The sequence below is a fragment of the Mytilus trossulus genome, chromosome 8, assembly GCF_036588685.1.
Source record: "Mytilus trossulus isolate FHL-02 chromosome 8, PNRI_Mtr1.1.1.hap1, whole genome shotgun sequence".
Lineage (NCBI taxonomy): Eukaryota > Metazoa > Mollusca > Bivalvia > Mytilida > Mytilidae > Mytilus > Mytilus trossulus.
Window position 1 is genome coordinate 35,722,345 of NC_086380.1, and position 8,303 is coordinate 35,730,647.

Sequence of the window (8,303 nt, forward strand, 5' to 3'; positions counted from 1 at the left end):
GTATGTGATTCTTACAACTGAAGGCGGCATACGTTTTCTTTTTTTTAATTCAAATTTTATCATTCTATTTCATCATTCAAGGAATTCATTTGTAGGAAAACAATTATCAGTTGTATGACAATAATCATCATAAAACGTGTAATTATTTGTCTAGCGGGAGCAATTTTTACATGCTTTGTTTGAAACAGCAATTTTCGGTCATGATTTTTTTAAGGCAAATATAACGAATTAGACCGAGTAAATCCCAAAGCAATAATTCTGTTCTATTTAAAGGTGAAAGTCAATCATCTTTTAAATTTTACCTGATTTACAATTGTCGTGATGTCCTCGACATTAAAAGAGATATCGAGTTGACATAAGTAAAATTTAAAACAAGAGGTTAGTTTAGGCTGCATTTATGATGTTGATTATTGTCTTCGAAATTAAAAGAGATATCGAGTTGGCATAAGTCAAATCTAAATCAAGAAGTTAACCTCAGGCTGCATTTATGATGTTGATTATTGTCTTCGAAATTAAAAGAGATATCGAGTTGGCATAAGTCAAATCTAAAACAAGGAGTTAACCTCAGGCTGCATTTATGATGTTGCTTATATCAGAAAGACAAGTTTAAAATAAATATAGAATCTCAGCCATCATTCTTGTTCAGAAATTAAATACTCAAGTACTCGGTCATGATAATCGCGAGTGCCCGAGGACTCGGATATTTCTTAAATGTTTAGTGAAAAGTTTCAAGTATTATTGGGATATAGTATTTTTGTCATTATCTTTCATAAGCCAAATTATAATATATTGACATTGTTTGACATCCGAAAGAAAGACATACGATTGTTGCAGATCGTTATCTAACTGTATGACTACAATATATAATTGATCCTTGGTAATAGGTATCGCGTTTCTTTTTTGTGTCAATAACGGACCGCCGTTTCTAAAATGTAACCTATCATAATAGAAATTGTTGTATGTACATTCACAAATCAATTTAAAAACAGAAAAACTAGTATACAAATAAAACCATCAATATGTTCATAAATATAAAAAAAAATGTGGTATGATTGTCAATGAGACAACAGTCCACAAGAGACCAAAATGACACAGACATTAACTATAGGTTACCGTAGGGCCTTCAACAATGAGCAAAGCCCATACCGCAAAGTCAGCTATAAAAGGCCCCGATAAGAAAATGTAAAATAATTCAAAAGAGAAAACTAACGGCCTTATTCATATAAAAAAAATAAACGAAAAAAAAATATGTAACACATAAATAAAGTCTACTTGATAGACAATCCGTATCATCTTTTTCTGTGCAGTTGGTTTTGTCCATATAATGAATCTGTCTTTTTAACTTTCAACAAACTATTGGGCTTTAAATTACTTATTCGAAACGATATTCAAGCATGTGTTAATTATAAATTAAACAATAATCAAGGTTCAAATAAACATTTATTACATTAAATGAAGATCTCATACCAATCATGATTGCAAAGAAGTCTTGATTAACAAATAAAAACATGTCGTATTATAAAAATACTTAGTTTACGACTTTTGAGTTATTAATTCATAAAAGTGTTAATCGTTGCAAATATCTCTTATTATTTGCGTACGGTTTAGTGCAGGGAACTTATATTTTGTTTTTACTAAAAAAAAAAATATGAAAGAGGGACGAAAGATGCCAAAGGGACAGCCAAACTCATAAATCGAAAATAAAATATGAAATAAACCACATCTTAAGATGAAAGTCAGTTTTTTTAATTTTGTTGAAAGAGTTCAGTATATGATAAAATCTTCTCGGAAGGAACAGGCTATGCTGTTATTACTCAAACGCTTTGCGATAATAGGTAAACCTGAGAGTAAATTATAACTCATATAAGTCTTATGATAAACGAGTTTACGTTGAAAACAGATATCATTTTTATAAGCATTACGAAGGATATTTTTAAGAAAAGTCAGGGTAAATGTAAGACAAATACCTAAAGATTAATAAGAGTCAATCGAGTATCCGAGTATCAAAATTGTACTCGAGTGCACGACCTTCCGTATGAGGACTCGAGTACTCGTTCCCATCCCTACAGTAATTGTTTTAATGTTACGAAACACAATCAATAGATTATTTTCTTTTGATTAGCGGGATCAATTAATAATGAATCAATTTGTAGGAAGAAATTATAATTGTTTCATACTTTTCGTCATAAGATTGTAATCGCCTTGTCTGTCGGGAGCAATTGTTACTTGCTACGCTGAAAAAAAATGATGATTGTTCATGAATATCTACCGGCAAGTATAATGAATAAGACAGTGTTATTCCCAATGTGACATTGTTTTATATGGTCAAATGAAAGTTATTTTTAGTTTCAACCGAGTTTAGTTGCACGATGTTCTCCATGTTAATAGATATAGATAATGAACATACATGTTAGTTGAAACTGAAAAAAGTTACTCATCCACGGCTACAAAATGACCTGTTTGAAAAAAATATAGAATCTCAGTCATTGATTTCAAGGTTTCAATAAAGGATCGTCAGTAAGTTTATTTAAAAGTTTGCCGAAACTAAATTGTGTCTTTTCGTGTCTTTTTTAAATTCCTTAATTTACATTGGTAAACCTAGATAAATATGATTTAAAGTTACTGATGAACACAGCAAACCGTAATTAAATATAAAATAATGTTTTACCTAAAATAGTTGAGCGCTTTGTTATATTATTATAACATTGCTGTTAGGTGACCCATAAATATGCTTGTCTCATGGGCTGCAAATTGAACTATTGCTATTTCAAACAAACTAATACATCTAAAAAAATAATTTTAGTTTTATATTACATGATGTTTCGTTTTGTATACGTCTTTATATTCAGTAAAACGCTTCCCTAAACTGATGTTTCTATGTGTAATGCTTTGCCAAATCAAAAAAGTGTTATATTCTATTATATTCTATTATAACTTTAACCAATGTGGAATAAAACAAAAAGCACACACAAAGACACACAGAAAACTCAGTTTAAAAGAAGCCCGAGTCCGACGTTAAAGATAAATTAAGGTTACAGAAAAAAAAAACAATGATGAACAATTATTTACAAACGACTAATAGAAATTACTGGCATGCCAGCTCTTTTCAAAAATTGAAAAGAATGATATATTATAAACATATCGTATGTAAATCAAGCACATCTCTTCCAGTAAGTAAAGTGATCAGAATAATTACATCATGAAGTATATTAGAAACACATCCGTAGCATGTCAATAACTGGTTTTAGAATAAATGACATGTACTAATACTATTTCCCTTCTGACTAAATCTGATAAAAGGTTTGGTTATCTTTTTTTATGTGAATGACGACATTTTTGTACCATGTATAGAATATTATCATAAAAGATAGTATTTGTTGATGGCCTGCTCATTGATTTACCTTTACGAATGATTTCCTTAAACCGCTGATAAATTAGTAAATATTTTACAAATTTGAGTGATGGAAAACCATATATTTTTTTTTCTATCTACATGTTTAAATACATGTATATCCAAATTGGATTTTTGTTTACAAATTGAAAAGTGCTTACATATAATGCTTAATAAATAAAATGTATGCTGCATAGTTTTAAGATTTACAACTGTGCGCAGAAACTATGTTGTTTTAGATATATATTACTTTACAGTATGTTCTTTTTTGACCGAGTCAAATTAGGGTTTATAACTTCTTACAAAAGTTCATACAAATATTTTTTTTAGAATAATTCCATTCAAGTCGATGCACAGGATCGTGTCTTAAACTATCAGTAAGGAGAGAATGTGTTGCTTCAAGTTGAAAGTTCACTGTGACTAGTGAAATAATGAATAGCAATACAACGCTGTTCATTTGCTTTCATTTATTATTTTTTTTGGCTGTGCGTTTTCATGTTTTGTGTTACAGTTTGAACCTCATTACCTTTTTTCTCTTAACTATGAAATACAAATTATCGATCTATAGGCTAGTAGCATGAATGGTGCTATATGTGAAGCAAGAAGATGTTGATCAATCGTTAGTTTTCTATGAAGCGTATTGTGGAATTGTTCGTCTTTTCGTTCTAATTCGTTGTTCATCAAGGCGTTGTCAGTTTAGCTTCGACTTTTGAGTTTTGAATGTTTTAACTAATTAATAAAATTGAGAATGGAAATGGGGAATGTGTCAAAGAGACAACAACCCGACCAAATAAAAAAAACAACAGCAGAAGGTCACCAACAGGTCTTCAATGTAGCGAGAAATTCCCGCACCCGGAGGCGTCCTTCAGCTGGCCCCTGAACAAATATAAACTAGTTCAGTGATATATATCAGTTCAATGTATATCAGGTAAATATCTTTATTTCAATAAAACTATAATATACATAGGCGGCAAGACGATGCCTCGTGTTCATTGTCAATTAGAATCAATTGCTTCACTTTGAGCAATTTTCGGTTCAGCCCTCACAGTTTAGGCATAACTCTCTTGAAGCTTTCGAAAATTGTCTCTCTCAATTGTGTACCCATAAATAAGTAAGCAAAGAAATTACAAAAGAAACCTATGGTGATACTCAATTGTTGATATGGGTATAGCATGTAGAAGAAGTCTTCGTAAAATTTGTTTACCTGTTCAGTCGTCGCAAAGGCAAAAGTTAAAGTCATTATTGATAAGACTTCAGATAGAGTACATATGATAGAAATAATAACTACAAGAAAAGCTGATCTAAGATTTCTTTTCTGTACTTCTTGGCTGTCCACCCATTCAAGGTGATTCCTTAAAATCGTAAGTTTGCACGCAATGAAGACTGAGCATATAACCATTAAGACACAAGAAAAAATATAAGATATGTTCATCACAAGTATTGTGTAACTGTCTATTTTTAAAAAATCTACACGTCCATAGTCTACGCAATGTATACCATCTATATTCAAAGAATATTTCAAATGACAAATGATCAATGCACAATTTAGAAGCAATGAATATCCAAACATGACTATTGATGTGTACACACATACCTTATTGGTCATGTGTATTTTACTCCATATTGGAAACAACATTGAAACAGCATCTCTGTACACATAAAGCTGTTGTGTTGAAAATTGATGCCATGTGGAATATATTACCTATTTCAAAGCTTAGAAAAGACCATACACTAAACGTGAAAAAGTCATAACTTAACCATACCCATGTCTTATCATATGAATAAAACGTCATCTGGCGATCATACAACAAATATGGTATTGTCATAGGGGTGCATACAAAAACAGCTGTAAGCATGTCAGTCAAAGCAATTGCAGATAACATTATTACTATCGGTGATCGATTTTTCTTTCGTAGAAAGACGGACATAACATATGTATTAATCACTATGATTACAATTGAAAGCACTGAGCCTGCAAATGTTGCTGGTTTTGGTGGAAGGTAAATAAATTCAATATCGTATCGCTCTCCAAAACACGGAATACGGAAATATAAGCATTTATATTTCCGATGAAATTCATTAATGTTAGATGGACTGACGAGAAAGTCTTCGTATTATATGTCTATGTATCCGTACAAAGCAACAAAGTCGATGAAATTGTCTACACACTTATCATCCTCAAAACTAAACAAAACTGTTGTGTATTCCGGATACTTTATGCCAAGTTTTGATAAGCCTTTTTCCTCATACACGTTAACACGAAATATATGTTCGTTTGCCAATGCAACACATTGTAAACAATCTGTCCAATTAGTAAGAAAGTAGTTTATTTCTGCATTGCTTATTTTGACATTTCCTTCGATGGATAAAAACCGTTTAAATTCATCGATACATCGTGTGTCAACAAATGTAATACCAATGTCTTCAAATAAAGGAATAATACCGGAATCTTCCAAAGTAACGCTATGAGTGTCGTTTACAGCATCGAAAACGTTTGAGATATGAAAATTTCTGTTACATGACTCATTTTCAAGCACTTCATAGATATTAAAAAATTCTATGTACACACCTGAACAGTTTCTGTCAATAATGTTTATGATATAGAGGTCATTTCTGTGATGAAGGACAAATGATAGTCCAGTATTTCCTAGAGGATGTATAGTTACATCATCAGTATAAACTGAGATCTTATCAGTATTATTAACGTGGAAGGAAACATTTTCAAGAACAGAAGAGTTGTCCTGCGATTTGATTATAGGCATAGCACTCAATATAAAAAATGTCAAGAACATCATGTTGATTGTTCTTTATGAAAATATTGTCTGCAAATTCGCATATAAGATGTATATATACCTTCATTAGAAATATGTCATTGTTCCGTGTCATTGGAATAACTATCAAAAAAGTTTTATAACAGAAATGGGAATACTTCAAACTATATAATTGATGTTAATGATTCTCTTAGGATATCTCATTTTTAAAAATAATTGTTTAAATGCCATAGTAACATTTAGAGATGTAAATATACGTAGCAAATAGGACGATAAATTATGGTATTATATATGGTATTAATTATTTTACATCAACCCATCTTTTGGTCTTTATATATACTTGACTTTCCAATATTCAACTTTGAGCGTTCCTGATTGAAGTACACCTATGTTAACGCTTCAGAAGTAGTTTTTAAGAGGTCCCAGACGGTGTCCTCAGCTCTGCAGTCAGTGCTTCCACACCTACATACTTTATTTAGAAACTGTTATTAAATTTTCAGTTTGTATATTTAGAAATTTTCTAAATTTAAAAGCGTATAGCACAAATACTGAATTCCAAGGTTTCAACTTTCTCATGCACAGTAAGCCTGGATTTGGTTATTATTTTCATGTCCTTATTCGTCATTGAGCTCTTCAACTTCGCTTAAAAAACATTCGGCTTTGAGAATTCCTGATTCAGATTAGCGCTTCTGATGCATGACATTTTTCAAATGTATAAAAAGTAAAATCACAAAAATAATGAACTCAGAGAAAAATCAATTCAGAAAATCCATAATCATGGCACATGGCAAAAACAAATAACAAAACACATCAAAAACGAATGGACAAGAACTGTCAAATTCCTGACTTTGTACAGGCATTTTTAAATGTAGAAAATGGTGGATGAAACCTGGTTTTATAGCGCTAACCCTCTCACTGTGATGTCAGTCTCATCAAATTCCGTCATATTTACAATTTTATGCATTACTCCTTTAAAAGTATGTTTTATGACATATCTTGATGATTTCATGTTACTCATTTCATATTTGTCAAGATTGTCAATACAATTATCATTATCAGAGTCTACCTCTGTAGCATGTATTGATTTATAATTATCAAAGGAGTATGTCCGGTAAGGACCGATTTTGGCCTCAAATTTCAGGTGTATCTTACAAAAGATTTTGGACACTTTTTAAGCACTTAAGTGTCTATTTTAATTGATTCAATTATTTCTTGTAAAATATCTAAACTGATTTAGTCATTAAAGCGCTCCGATTTGAGCTTAAATAAGAAAAATCTATCAAGTATGCTAAAAAACGTCACTTTTCAGATGGTTTTAGTCAAAAATAAAAGGGGCCGCATCCTTGTTCATCCTCAACTTTTGTATATGTTATGTATTATAATCAAATACAACTTACATTTCAATATTATGAATGGACACGAAAGCGGCTACTTTCATTTAAGACGGAAACGGTTTAAAATTTAAATAAAATACTAAAATTGTGAAGATATCCGTAATTTAGCATAAGTAAATGATTCTAGTACCCGATATACGTACATTGTATTATCAAAAACAGCCCACATTTATGTAGCAGAAGCTTTCTACTTTCCAGTAAATAGCTAAAAGATTCTGTTCACAATTTTGTAAAACCTTTATATTTTGAGGCCAAAAAGGGGTCTTACTGAAACTACTCCTTTCCTCGGTTGTGGTTTCTTCGATTTTGACAGATAGGCTGTCTTTACATGGCCTGATTTTTTACAGTCGTACAAAATTGTGTTCTTGAATTTACTATCGAATCGCGAGTGGCCTGCGTTGTTACAAAGGTAACAGCGAAAGTTTTCTTCGTGTTGCTGTCGTTGAAATTTAGGGTTCTTGCACTCATTTTCTTTAGCCCTCTGTTCTATGTTTTGCCTACAATTCTGTACAAATATATACTATCTAATGCGGGGTTCACACATTGCCGATTAATGCTCCCGTTTGAGATCAGACAGCAATACGATATGAAAAGTGAAAAAGTCGGATTGGTATCCTCAATTATCTGGAATGTCCTATCATTGTCTGAACGCATTCGTTTTAGTTCGTAACAGATTCCTACGGATCGGGAAGGGTCCGAATAGTTCGGCAAAGCATCCCGACAGTTAGGTGCGTCCCGTAACATTCG